Consider the following 12,050-nt stretch of genomic DNA (forward strand, 5'->3'; position numbering starts at 1 on the left):
AGGAAATCCAAACGGGTAATCAGGAACAGAGGCAAAAGTCCATGGCCAGGCGATCCATCCGGGGGATAGGGAACAGGATCCGGGTTGGAACCGGCGAGGGGAATCAGGAACAGAAAGTTAAAAGCATAACGGAGCTAGACGCAGCAGGACCCCGGGCTCTAACGAAACGCGATTCAATGAGGAACGCGAAGTGAAGTCTGCGTCTGGCTTTTAAGGGGGAGCGGGAATAGGGAACAGGTGCAGACAATGGGAGAACACAAGGAAGGGCTGGAGCACCCTTAAGAGGAGGGGTTAGCGATCGTGACACAACCAACTTGCTCCTATCTTAGAGAGATTTTCAATTTATCCCTGAAGCAGAAGAAGTTTGGAGTGTCACAGGAAGCAATGACACTCTCTTATGGATCTGTCATTGAGAGTGTTGTGCTGTTTCCCTTCACTGTGTGAGATGGCAGCACTTCTGCCTAGGACACGGAATAGCTAAAGAGGGCAGTGTATATCGCCTCTAAAACTCACCTTCCCTTTGTGGTTGCATTCTACATCTCTAGACTGAAACACAAAGCTCTAAAGATGGTCGCCGACTGCTTCCACCCTGCCCAGCCTCTGTTTACCTTCCTCCTCTCTGGTAGTGCTTAGGTCTGTTAAAATAAGGAGTACAGCTTCTGTATCAGCACCTGCCCAGAGGCTGTGAGATGTGTGAACAGTTATATAATGTAGGTTAAAGGAAGACATTATTACTAGAGTATATAAGGATAGTATGTGATGTGGGAATGTTATTATTGGTTTTATGTTTGTACTGTTGTATATTGTACTGATGTCTTTTGCTTGCATGAGCTGACCAAACCAGACTCGATGCAAATGGTTGTTATGGTAATAGAAGTGTTGAATTTGAGAAACTGTCGAGCAACACAGTACAAGCAACAAGCTTAGCAGCTAAGCAACCACTTAGCATAAAATTACATGAGAAAATATTCCAACAGAAGCCAGTTTCAGTCTATTTTTTTTCCTTAGGAATAAAGCCAGCTGTTGGTTATTTGTTATCAACGAGGCTCTTTAAGGCAAGGCAAGTCCAGTTTTTCTCAGCAATGACCCATGACTGAGATTCTACCTTCAATTAAGCTCAAATCCCCAGGAATCTCTCATGTATCTTGCTGGAGAGCAGGCCCAGGTTTCCTCAGCAATGACCCATGACTGAGAATTTCCATGTATTTAATGTGTTTTTTCAGGTATCCTGTATATCATCTGGAATATGTGTGCCATCTGTGGTATTAAAATACTCCCTCTCAATTTCAGCATTTGGGTTTTTTTTGTTTGGTTTCTCTTTTGTTCTTAAGGCAGATAAAGGTGTCTCATGGAGTCTAAGATCGGGTTGGAGGTTAGTTTTAGGACTTTCACTTTCTGCAAAGACTGATGGGTCTGATTCTCATGCTAAGTGGACAGTTAATCAAGTCCACAGAGAAACATTCAGAGTCAGGATGTTACAGCCTCCCTCTCCTGTGTCTGTGAGGGTCTGGATGTGTCCTGAGAAAGACCTCTGCTGTTCTCAGACTGGAGGACAGAGAGGCAATTCACTCTCTCTGATAAATCTCATATTTTACTGGGAAGATGCTCCAAAGCTTGTCCTTCTCCATAAAAACAACCTGGGACAAATACCCACACATGACATAAAATATATCAATCACATAGTATTGAGGACAGAGCCACAGGATCACTGCAAAACTTCACTAAATACACTTTTCCTGCTCATTTGACATGATCCAGAATTTCACATTTCTTAAAAGACCTATCGGCCCGACTGTAGATCCACAGCAAAATTGTAAGCTCTAGTAAAATATGATAATTTGGGGGCAGCAAGCACTGTCTTCAAGACCTGTAAACAGTACTATGCTCATTGCATGGACCATGGACTAAATATAGAGGAGGTAAGGTTTTAAAGTGATCCTCTGGTGCAACATGCCTGACTTACAACCCAGTCTTAGATATGCTGAGTTCTGAAGGCCTTCAGTACACATCATACTAACATCCCATTAATGCAGGCTCTAAATCAATGTCACTACTGCTACAATGTTATTGCTACACACCTGTATATGTATACACACCTGTATATGGTTTTTGAAGGAGAAACAGTGCAGTGGGTCTACCCTTGTGATCCTGTGGGTTGCTGTACTTCACAACACTATCTCTGGCCCATCTGGAGCTAAATCCTGATTCTGATTATTGCTCTGGGCATGTACCAATAAATCACAGGAGCATATATATAAATATCACTGTGTTGAAGCTGGAGATACAGGATAACTGCCAACACTTCACTGAATACAGTTTTCCTGCTCCTTTGACATGATCCAGAATTTGTCATTTCTTAAAACACCTGTCGGCCTGACTGCAGAACTGCAGGCAAAATATAAGCTATAGTAAAATTTTTGCAACAAGCACAGGTATGTGTCAAAAAGCATAGCACTCTGTCTCAGAGGCCTGTAAGCAATACTTTGTTCATTGCATTATGCAATGTTTTTTTTTTCACATATGATATCAGATCTTAAATGTTGTTTATAAAACAAAACTAATTAAAATAAAGGAACAAGTAATAGGTTTATTCCATGCTGAAAAAAAGAAGAAAGAGAACACAACGTTTCGGCCGTGGAGCCTTCTTCAGGTGTGAGAGAGACAGGGCAGTAGGCAAAGGTAAAGTAGCGGGAGAACAAAGGTTGGGAGGGAGGAGGAGTGAGAGGCGGGAGCAGGGGACAGAAAGAGAGGCCAATCAAGAGGTGTGAAGTCAGAATGGGTGCAGAGAGGTGTGAAATGAAACTTCCAATGAATGGAGAAAATTTAAAAGAACAGTAGTCTGTCGTTAAGGGAAGGGAGAAGGTGTGATCCTAGCTGCAGAATAATTTTAGTTTCGGTGGTCTTTCTGATGTATGAGTTTGGAAAACCGTCTTTGAGAACACAGACGGAGAGATTAGAGTGGTCGTGGCCGTCAGAGGTGAAATGAGAAACAATGGGCTTGGAGAGATCTTTAATCTTTACAGCCCTGACGTGTTCTCTGAAACGGTCTCCGAGTCTCCTTCCTGTTTCTCCAATGTAGATGGCTGGGCATTTACTGCAAGAGATACAGTAAACAAGGTTGCTGGAGGTACAAGATGCTGTCTGGGTGATCCGGAATTGTCCTGAGGGGCCTTGAATGAGTGTGGTGGTGGCTGTGTATTTGCAGGTGATACAGCGAGCTCTGTTGCAAGGGAAAGTGCCTGGTGTGGATGGTTGTTGAGGGCGGTCAAGGGAGCTGTGAACAAGGAGGTTACGCAGATTAGGTGGTCGGCGATATGAGATGATAGGGCGATCAGAAAAGAGGGCCCCAATGGAGGGATCATCCTGTAGGATGGAAAAGTTGTGGTTAATGGTCCTGGGGATAGGAAGTGTGTTAGGGTGGTAAGGAAGCACCAGAGGAATGCGGTTGTTACGGCGGGAGTTCCTGATCGGGTTGATGGTCCGGGGGGTGTTTTTGGCTCGGGCAAGGGCCCTGTCAATCACACTGCTGGGGTATCCTCTGTTGATGAAAAATGAGTACATTTCGAGGGCTTGGCTCTCGAAGTCGATGTCGTCGCTGCATAATCGTCGTAACCTAAGGAACTGTGAAAAAGGAAGAGAGTTTTTAGTGTGGTTGGGGTGAAATGAGCTGTACAGGAGGTAGCTGTGTGAATCCGTGGGTTTGTAATAAACTGAAGTGGACAGTCGGGGGTAGTTGATAGACAAGTGGATGTCTAGAAACGGAAGAGTAGTGGAAGATATGTTAATCGTATATTTGAGGGACGGGTGGAAGTTGGTGAAATGGTGCAGGAAGAACTCAAGCTGATCGTTGGAGCATGTGGCGGCACCGACGCAGTCATCAATATATCGTTTGTAGAGGTCAGGGACATAACCAGTGTAGGAAGCGAAGAAGCGTTAAATAAATGCTTTTGTTATTATTTATCTTGTATCATAGAACAGAAAAATCATTGTATCCCAAGCCCACAAGGTGTTTTAATGCAATACATTGTTGTAACAGAAAGAATAAGGTTCTGGATCCCGAGATGAAGTTAAACAGATGAGTTTATTGCATGCAAGGAACAATAAAGCCAAAGTCTTGTTTCCCGCAAGAAACAACAAAACCGAAATATTGTCCAAAGTGCCGGTACAAACTTTAGGTTTATATAGTCCTTCCTTGCTGCTTCAGACGTCAGTTATGGTGTTATGGTAAAGAGGGGGGTCATGGTATTTGGCCAGTTAAGAGACCCTGGCTAAATGGTCAGTTTAAGATTACGTCCCCAGGGGGTTCTTAGTTCGCATCTGGAATCCTTATCAGTTAACCCCCTTCCTGCCATAAACTCCAGCCTTAGAAGTCTAATCTTCATGCAGAAAGGACTTAAAATTAACCCCGTCTTCAAATCTTACTTCAACATGAACTAAGGAAAATAATCATGGGAATGTCAGTATTGGTTTCCTCATAAAAATGTATTCCTTTCATTTCATTTTATTTTTTTAAAGAAACTTACGTCACTATGATGGTTCCATTGAACTTGGAAAAAAAAATCTTGCACTGCTGAATGCAGAATTCAAATCTATAACATTGAAATCACCTATTAGAGAATTGAAATAAAAAACTGCCAAAAAGGAAGACATTACCAACAATGACCACAAAGTGGGGATATTGTCCACCCGTCCATTCCGTAAAGAATGGCAAAGCTGTGTTAAGGTAAAAGGAATAGAAATGCATTGAATTTGAAAAAAATACTGTTATTATTTCTAAATTAAAAAGCAAAACAGTTATGCTGTAGAGTGGTGTCACTGTTACCTTTGTGCTATTATGTGGTCTTCTATGCAAGAGCTGCTTATGTTTAGGCAATATGGAACTCTGAAGCACTCTGGAGTGTGGAACACTGTGTCCGTCGAGACACACCTGTGCATGTTACACAAATTATCATTGTATTGTGCATTAGGGACTAAATATACTAAAAGTGATTTCACTTATGTCAATTAAATAAATTACTAGGTACTTTATGTGTTTTAAAAAAGAAATCTACATGGTAGAACAATGTAGGTAAGGGAAGTCAGGAAGTCAGATCCATAATTTGGGATAAGGATTGGCTCTAAGTGCTGGGTTGGTCGGGCTGGGGTGTGAAGCTGGGCTGCTTTTGTTTTTATTTATCTTGTACCATAGAACAGGAAAATCTTTGTAGTTCAAGCCCACAAAGTGTCCTAATGATGCAATACATGATCTAAGGAAGATTATCACGGGAATATCTACGTTGTTTTCCTCATAAAAATGCATTCCTTTCATTTTATTTTTTAAATTAACTCACATTATGTATAGTAGTGGCCTTCAATTTAAAAAAAAAATCTAGCACTGCTGAATGCACAATTCAAACCAATAAAAATAAAATCACCAAATAGAGAACTGAAATAAAAATTTTCCCTCAAAATAAGACATTACTAACAATGACCACAAGGTGGAGATATTGACCTTACAAGTTAGGAAAGACAAAACTGAGAAAATGTCAAAGGAATAGAAATCCATTGAAATTTGAAAAAATACAACACTTTTCTCTAAATGAAAAAGCGAAACAGTTATGCTGTAGTGCGGTTTCGCTGTTACCTTTGTGCTATGATATAATCTACTATGCAAGAGCTGCTTATGTTTAGGCGGTATGGAACTCTGAAGCACTCTGGAGTGTGGAACTCTGTTCTGTTGACATTGCCTGTAATTAATACCTGAGACGAATACCCACACATGACATAAATATATCAATCACATAGTATTGAGGGCAGAGCCACAGGATCACTGCTAAACACTTCACTAAATATACTTTTCCTACTTATTTGACATGATCAAGAATTGATCATTTCTTAAAAGACCCGTTGGCCTGACTGCAGATCCGCAGCCCTCTATCTGACTGGTGCGTGCGAGAGGGTCCGCGGCACGTGGTGCCTTGTCCAACCGAGACTTGCGCCCAGCCCTGCTTCACACCCCAGCCCAACCGACCCAGCACCAGCCAATCCTTATCCCAAATTATGGATCTGACTTCCCTTACCTACATTGTTCTACCATTTCAGCAGCCCCTCACACACACCCACATCGGAGCTCCCCCTCCCCTCCTCGTGAGGGAAGGCAGGAGGGAAGGACAGGGTGCCGGGGGGGTTAAGCCATCATCTGCAGCGGCAGAGGTGGAATGGCCAGCAGGCGATGGGTGGCATCGGCTAGTGTCTAGCAGCTGGCTTTGAACTGGTGTGGACCAGGGGAATTAGACTGTTTAATTAAAACAAAGCATCGCGACGGCCAACGGCGGGTGTTGACGCAATGTGATTTCTGCCCAGTGCTTTACATGTCAATATGAAGAAATTTAATGAAGCGCGGCTAAACGTCAGGAGTAGGTTTGACTCTCTTAACTCCCTTGGGTAAGGAGTGGAGACTTAGTGACCTCTACCTCCACGTGGTCCCGCTGGTAACTCCACTGCTCTTCTTGAGTACGTGGAGGTCAAATGAGGTCTAAATTATCTCACCCCTCCTGTGGGCCTGCCAACCCACTGGGTAGTACCCACTGGCGAAACCTCAAAATGGAGAGTAATGTTAATGATGTACCATACTGAATGGCATGTCACCCAGGCAAATAAAGTGCCCTGGAAGGACTTGGGGTTGGGTCCTGTTCCCTTACAGCAAGTCCTCTGTCAAGAATCAAAGAAAGAGAGTTAAGACTCATCTCTGTGAGTACATAGACAACATATGACGACTTGGCCCAGGTCATGCTCGATGTTAGTCTACTCATCCGTTCGACCGAAACATCTTCGATCAAAATAAACCACGCATTTGTGATCTACGGATCCCAGTAGAAGACCATAAAGAGGCTTGACGATACCATTGACCTCAAAAGCCTCATACAAGAACGCAATCCCTCCCTGATAAACATTTTGGAGGAATTTGAAAATGACACACCTGAGTATAATGACGAGAGCCTAACACCACCTCTGCAAGAGGAAGAGGACCATAGTCCGGAAGTGAATGAGTCACTCAATGAGCCAGCCTTTCTAAGAGGACTAAGTGGCCAGACCATAACCATGCAACTGTCAAATGATGATCAAACCTGTCTTATCAGCAAAGAAAAGACTGGAAGGTCGAGGATGGCACTGCAACACTATAACCTCAAACACAATGAAATATGTTTCTATGTACCAAATGCAACAACATAAGCAATAATCTCCACTCCATCCAGTGCCATCTCCGCAAATGCAAAGGGAGAACTGACATGATTGAAGAAAAAGGTGAATGGAAGTATAACATCTGTAACATGTACTTCCAATCAAAATCCGGCTTATCGCAACACAAACGACATGCCCATCCAGACATCAGGAACAAAGAAAGAATCCAAGAATTGAATACAAACAAAGACTCCAGCAAGATATGGACAGATGAAGAACTAACAAAACTGAAAACACTGGAAATTAAATATAAAGGGGCAAAAACATCAATCAGATAATTGTCCAAGAACTTGGCACAGTTCAAAAAATCCGACAGCATTACAATACATCCTGGAAAATGCCAAAAAGACCCATAAACAAATTGCAGTTGTGTTCATTGACATTGCCAAGGCATTTGACACTGTGGCCCACGACCAAATATTTCAAGTCCTGCAACAAAGAGAACTGGACAACCACATAATTGATCTAATCAAAAACTCTTACCATGACTGCACTACCATGATCAAAGCAGAAAGCCAGTCTTCACAAGAATTCTCCATTAAAGTTGGAGTTAAACAAGGTGATCCCATGTCACCCATACTATTCAACATAGCCCAGGATCGCTTGATCAATGCCTTGGAAGAACATGGTTGCGGCCTCAATACTGAGGCTGGAAACATCTCAACATTGGCATTTGCAGATGACCTGGTTCTGCTGAGCGACAGCTGGGAAGGGATGGAAAAAAACATCTGCATCCCCGAAGAATTCTGCGCACAAACAGGACTGATGGTCCAAGCCAAAAAATGCCACGGGTTCCTAATTACACCTACCAAGGACTCGTATGTCATCAACAACTGTGATGACAGGTCCATAAACAACAACAAACTCCATATGATGACCCAAAGCGAATCTGAAAAATACCTGGGTCTTAAAATAAGCCCATGGATGACAACTAAGCAACCAGAAGCTATAAATCTGCTACAAACACGGATCCTTAAAATCGACAAAGCCCCGCTAAAACCTTACAGAAGGTAACAATCCTAAATGTCTACACAATCCCCAGACTGTTCTACCAAATGGATCACGCCTACACTAATCAAGTAACACTAAAAAGTCTTGACCGACTCATATGGAAAGCGATCAAAAATCTACCTGAGTCTACATGCAATGGACTAATCTACTCCAGCAATAGAGATGGGGGATTGGGCATAATCAACCTATCCAGCCTGATACCATCAATCCAAATCTGAAGGCTACAGCGCATGGCAATGTCTACAGACTCAATCATCAGCACTCTAATGCAATCAAATGAAGCGCAAGAAAAATTCCAGAAACTCTGGATCCAGGCTGGAGGTGATGAAAGCAAAATCCCACAGCTAGCCGACCCAACAACCCTAACAATCCCGACAGAAGAAATACTGCTACCAGAGGAATGGGAGACCAGCCCCAAACAAAAAGCAAAATTTTAAACTCCCTGCAATTGGCGGAAAGAAGAATTCGAAAATTGGACAAAACTATCTGTTCAAGGAATGGGGATCAGCAACTTCAAAGATCATCCCGACAGCAATTCCTGGCTTACACACCATACTTCAGAGAAAGACATTTTATTGCAGCCCTACAGCTACGGGCCAATGTATACCCCACCAGGGAGTGCCTAAACAGAGGTCAAAGGGGATTCCCAACACTCTGCGTAATTGCCAGGAAAAAACTGAAACCTGTTCCCACATACTCGGACAATGCCCCAGCGTACAAAACACAAGAATAAAGAGACACAACAAAATCTGTGACATCTTAGCCGAAGAAGCTAAGAAACAAAACTGGGAGGTCAGAAAAGAGCCACATATCAGGCTTACAGGGTCCAATGAACTGAGAAAGCCTGACCTCATCTTCACCAAGAACAATGAGCCAATAGTGACTGACATAACAATCAGATACAAACAGAACCTGCACATGGTAGGAAAAGCAGCCACGGAGAAGGAAATAAGAAGGAGAAGGATACAAGATGTGAAGAAGGGGTTAACTGATTCCTTTCTGCATGAGGACTGGACTTCTAAGTAACAGGCTTAGAGTTATGGCAGGAAAGGGGGATAACTGATAAGGATTCCAGATGCCAGCTAGGAAACCCCCAGGGATGGTAACCTAAAACCCTGACCATTTGGCCAAGAGTCTGTGAACTGTCCAAATACTGTGACCTCCCCCCTTTACCATAATAATGAGCTACATCAGAAGCGGCAGCAAAGGGCTATTACCATAGTAATGAGCTACGTCAGAAGCGACAGGAAAGGGCTATATAAAATGAAAGTTTTGTACCGGTACTTTGAACAATACTTTGGTTTTGTTGTTCCTTGCGGGAACAAGACTTCAGTTTTATTGTTCCTTGCATGCAATAAACTCATCTGTTTAACTTCATCTCGGGATCAGAACTTATTTTTCTGTTACAACACCCTGGAAGAGCAAATAAAAGAGTTGGCAGGAGCTGAGAAAGTCACATTCTGCGGTTTTCCAGTTGGAACAAGAGGGAAATGGTTTGCAAAAAACTACAACGTCCTACAGAGACTGGAAATTGGAGAAAAAAGACAGAAACACCTGGTAAAACTCTTCAGCCAAAGAGCCCTCCTATACTCCCTTGACATCCTTTCAATGATCGGCGGAAAAAAAAAGTGGGTATAATAAAAGGTAACAAATGTATGTAAGTGTATGTAATTGTTAAACTCTGTAAAAATAATTGTAAAAATTGAAAAATGTAAACCTCACAGCTGAACAAAATCACAGCTATAGCTTCTTTTTCCTCACTAACAACTAGCTAGGTTCCGCCCCATGTAGCCCTACCTAAGCTGGGACTGAAAAAAGACTGGATGGCACTTAAACTAGATAACCCATCACTGACTTTGGGATCTCGTAATGATTACTATCAGCATGGGAAGACTCAAAGCCTCAAAGGTGGATTATATCATCTCCCAAATGCTGTCATGCAGGTGTCATTTGGATGACAATGTGCACGGGCCCATGAACCTGGAAAAGAAACCAGTTAATCTGGTAAATAAAATAGCCAAATACCTTGTCATCTAATTAGTGACGCGCATGAATGGATGAACAAGATTCCCACTGTCCCTATCTACAATCTAGTGAAACCACAGCCAAGGGAACGGGCTTGGCAGAATCAGCGGGGAAAGCAGACTGTATTGAGCTTGACTCTAGTCTGGCACTGAGAAGAGACATGAGAGGTGTAGAAAAAGTGGGAGGCCCCCTTCCTGAGGGCGCTGCCAGTGAAATACCACTACTCTTATCTTTTCCTCACTTACCCGGTGAGGCAGGAGGGGGAGCCCCATACAGGCTCTTGTTTCTGAGCCAGCCACGACCTGCTCCGGGGACAGAAGCAGGTGGGAGTTTGACTGGGGTTTTACACCTGTCAAATGGCAATGCAGGTATCCTAAGGCGAGCTCAGGGAGGACAGAAACCTCCCGTGGAGCAGAAGAGCAAAAGCTCGCTTGATCTTGATTTTCAGTATGAATACAGACCGCGAAAGTGGGGCCTCATGATCCTTCTGACTTTTGGGGTTTTAAGAAGGAGGTGTCAGAAAAGCTACCACAAGGATAACTGGCTTATAGCGGCCAAGCGTTCATGGCGACTTCGCTTTTTGATCCTTCGATGTCGGCTCTTCCTATCATTGTGACGCAGAATTCACTAAGCGTTGAATTGCTCACCCACTAATAGGGAATGTGAGCTGGGTTTAGACTGTCGCGAGACAGGTGAGTTTTACCCTACTGATGATGTGTTGTTGCAATAGTAATCCTGTTCAGTATGAGATAAATCATTCACAGATGACCTAATTCTGGGTCAGGGTGCCGTACGTAGCAGAGCAGCCACCTCGCTATTTTCTATTGAAAGTCAGCCCTCGATCGAAGCTTTTATTGCGCTTTCAGACTAAGCGAGGTCTGGTGGAGGCCCGGACGCCCCATGTGCTCCCGGTGACCCACTGCCTAGGACCATTCAGACTAGCCGGTAAGGGGGAAAATCACACAAAGTCCCCCGGGTGACCAGATGACCCTCCGAGTCGTCTCCAAGCTGTGCCAAAGAAAAGAAAACAACAAACAAAATGGAGCTGGCTAAGAAAATGAGGGAAAGCTAACCTTACTACAGAAGAAAACCCAAAACACTCAGTCTTCGGCATCTTCTAACGCTCTAGCTACCCAAAACCATACAAGACAAAAGGCACCCACCCGTCCTAAACTAGTGTTTCTAAAACAAAAATCAACAGCCTAAACTAATTCACTACACAAAAGTTCACACAAATACACAAGTGAACTACGAATACCAAAGGGAAAACGAGACTGGACACAAGTAACAGGGTACAAAAGAACACAGAGGTTGATACAATACGTCTGAGCAAGGTAATGGCTAAATAAAAGATAACACAAACAAACGAAAGTCCAAGGAGACAAACACAAACCAACAAACCAACAAAGCCGAAGCTATACGAAACACACACACACACCAAAAAAAACAAAAGTGAAACGAAACCAAAGCCAAGCAGGACATAAGTCAAATGAAAGGGCTCTTCCTTCTGAAAACCTCTAAGTTATATACTGAATAAACTGCAATCTGATTGGCCGAGAAGCTAATTGATGATGACATAATACGGAAACAATGGTGTAATGATGGGCCAATGGGGGAGGAAGAACAATCAAGGTCAGGAAGTGGGGAACATAGCGACAAAGCACACATGGACCACACAGTGGGACATAAACACATCCATTTGGTCAGTATTTAAAAACATTGGCCACGCATTTTTATGGATGCAGACATGATGCTGAGTTTTTAAACTGGGGATAATAGACATTAAATGAAAG

The 12,050-nt window shown here is 43.1% G+C and overlaps 1 pseudogene; it reads left to right on the top strand.

Annotated features, from left to right (window-relative positions):
- Positions 1-10,355: 10,355 nt before the first annotated feature.
- On the top strand, positions 10,356-11,109 carry LOC148811110 (28S ribosomal RNA; annotated as a pseudogene; the record flags this gene model as incomplete).
- Between the last annotated feature and the right edge of the window lie 941 nt (positions 11,110-12,050).

The sequence above is a fragment of the Atractosteus spatula genome (assembly GCF_055471065.1).
Source record: "Atractosteus spatula isolate fAtrSpa1 chromosome 17 unlocalized genomic scaffold, fAtrSpa1.hap1 SUPER_17_unloc_1, whole genome shotgun sequence".
Lineage (NCBI taxonomy): Eukaryota > Metazoa > Chordata > Actinopteri > Semionotiformes > Lepisosteidae > Atractosteus > Atractosteus spatula.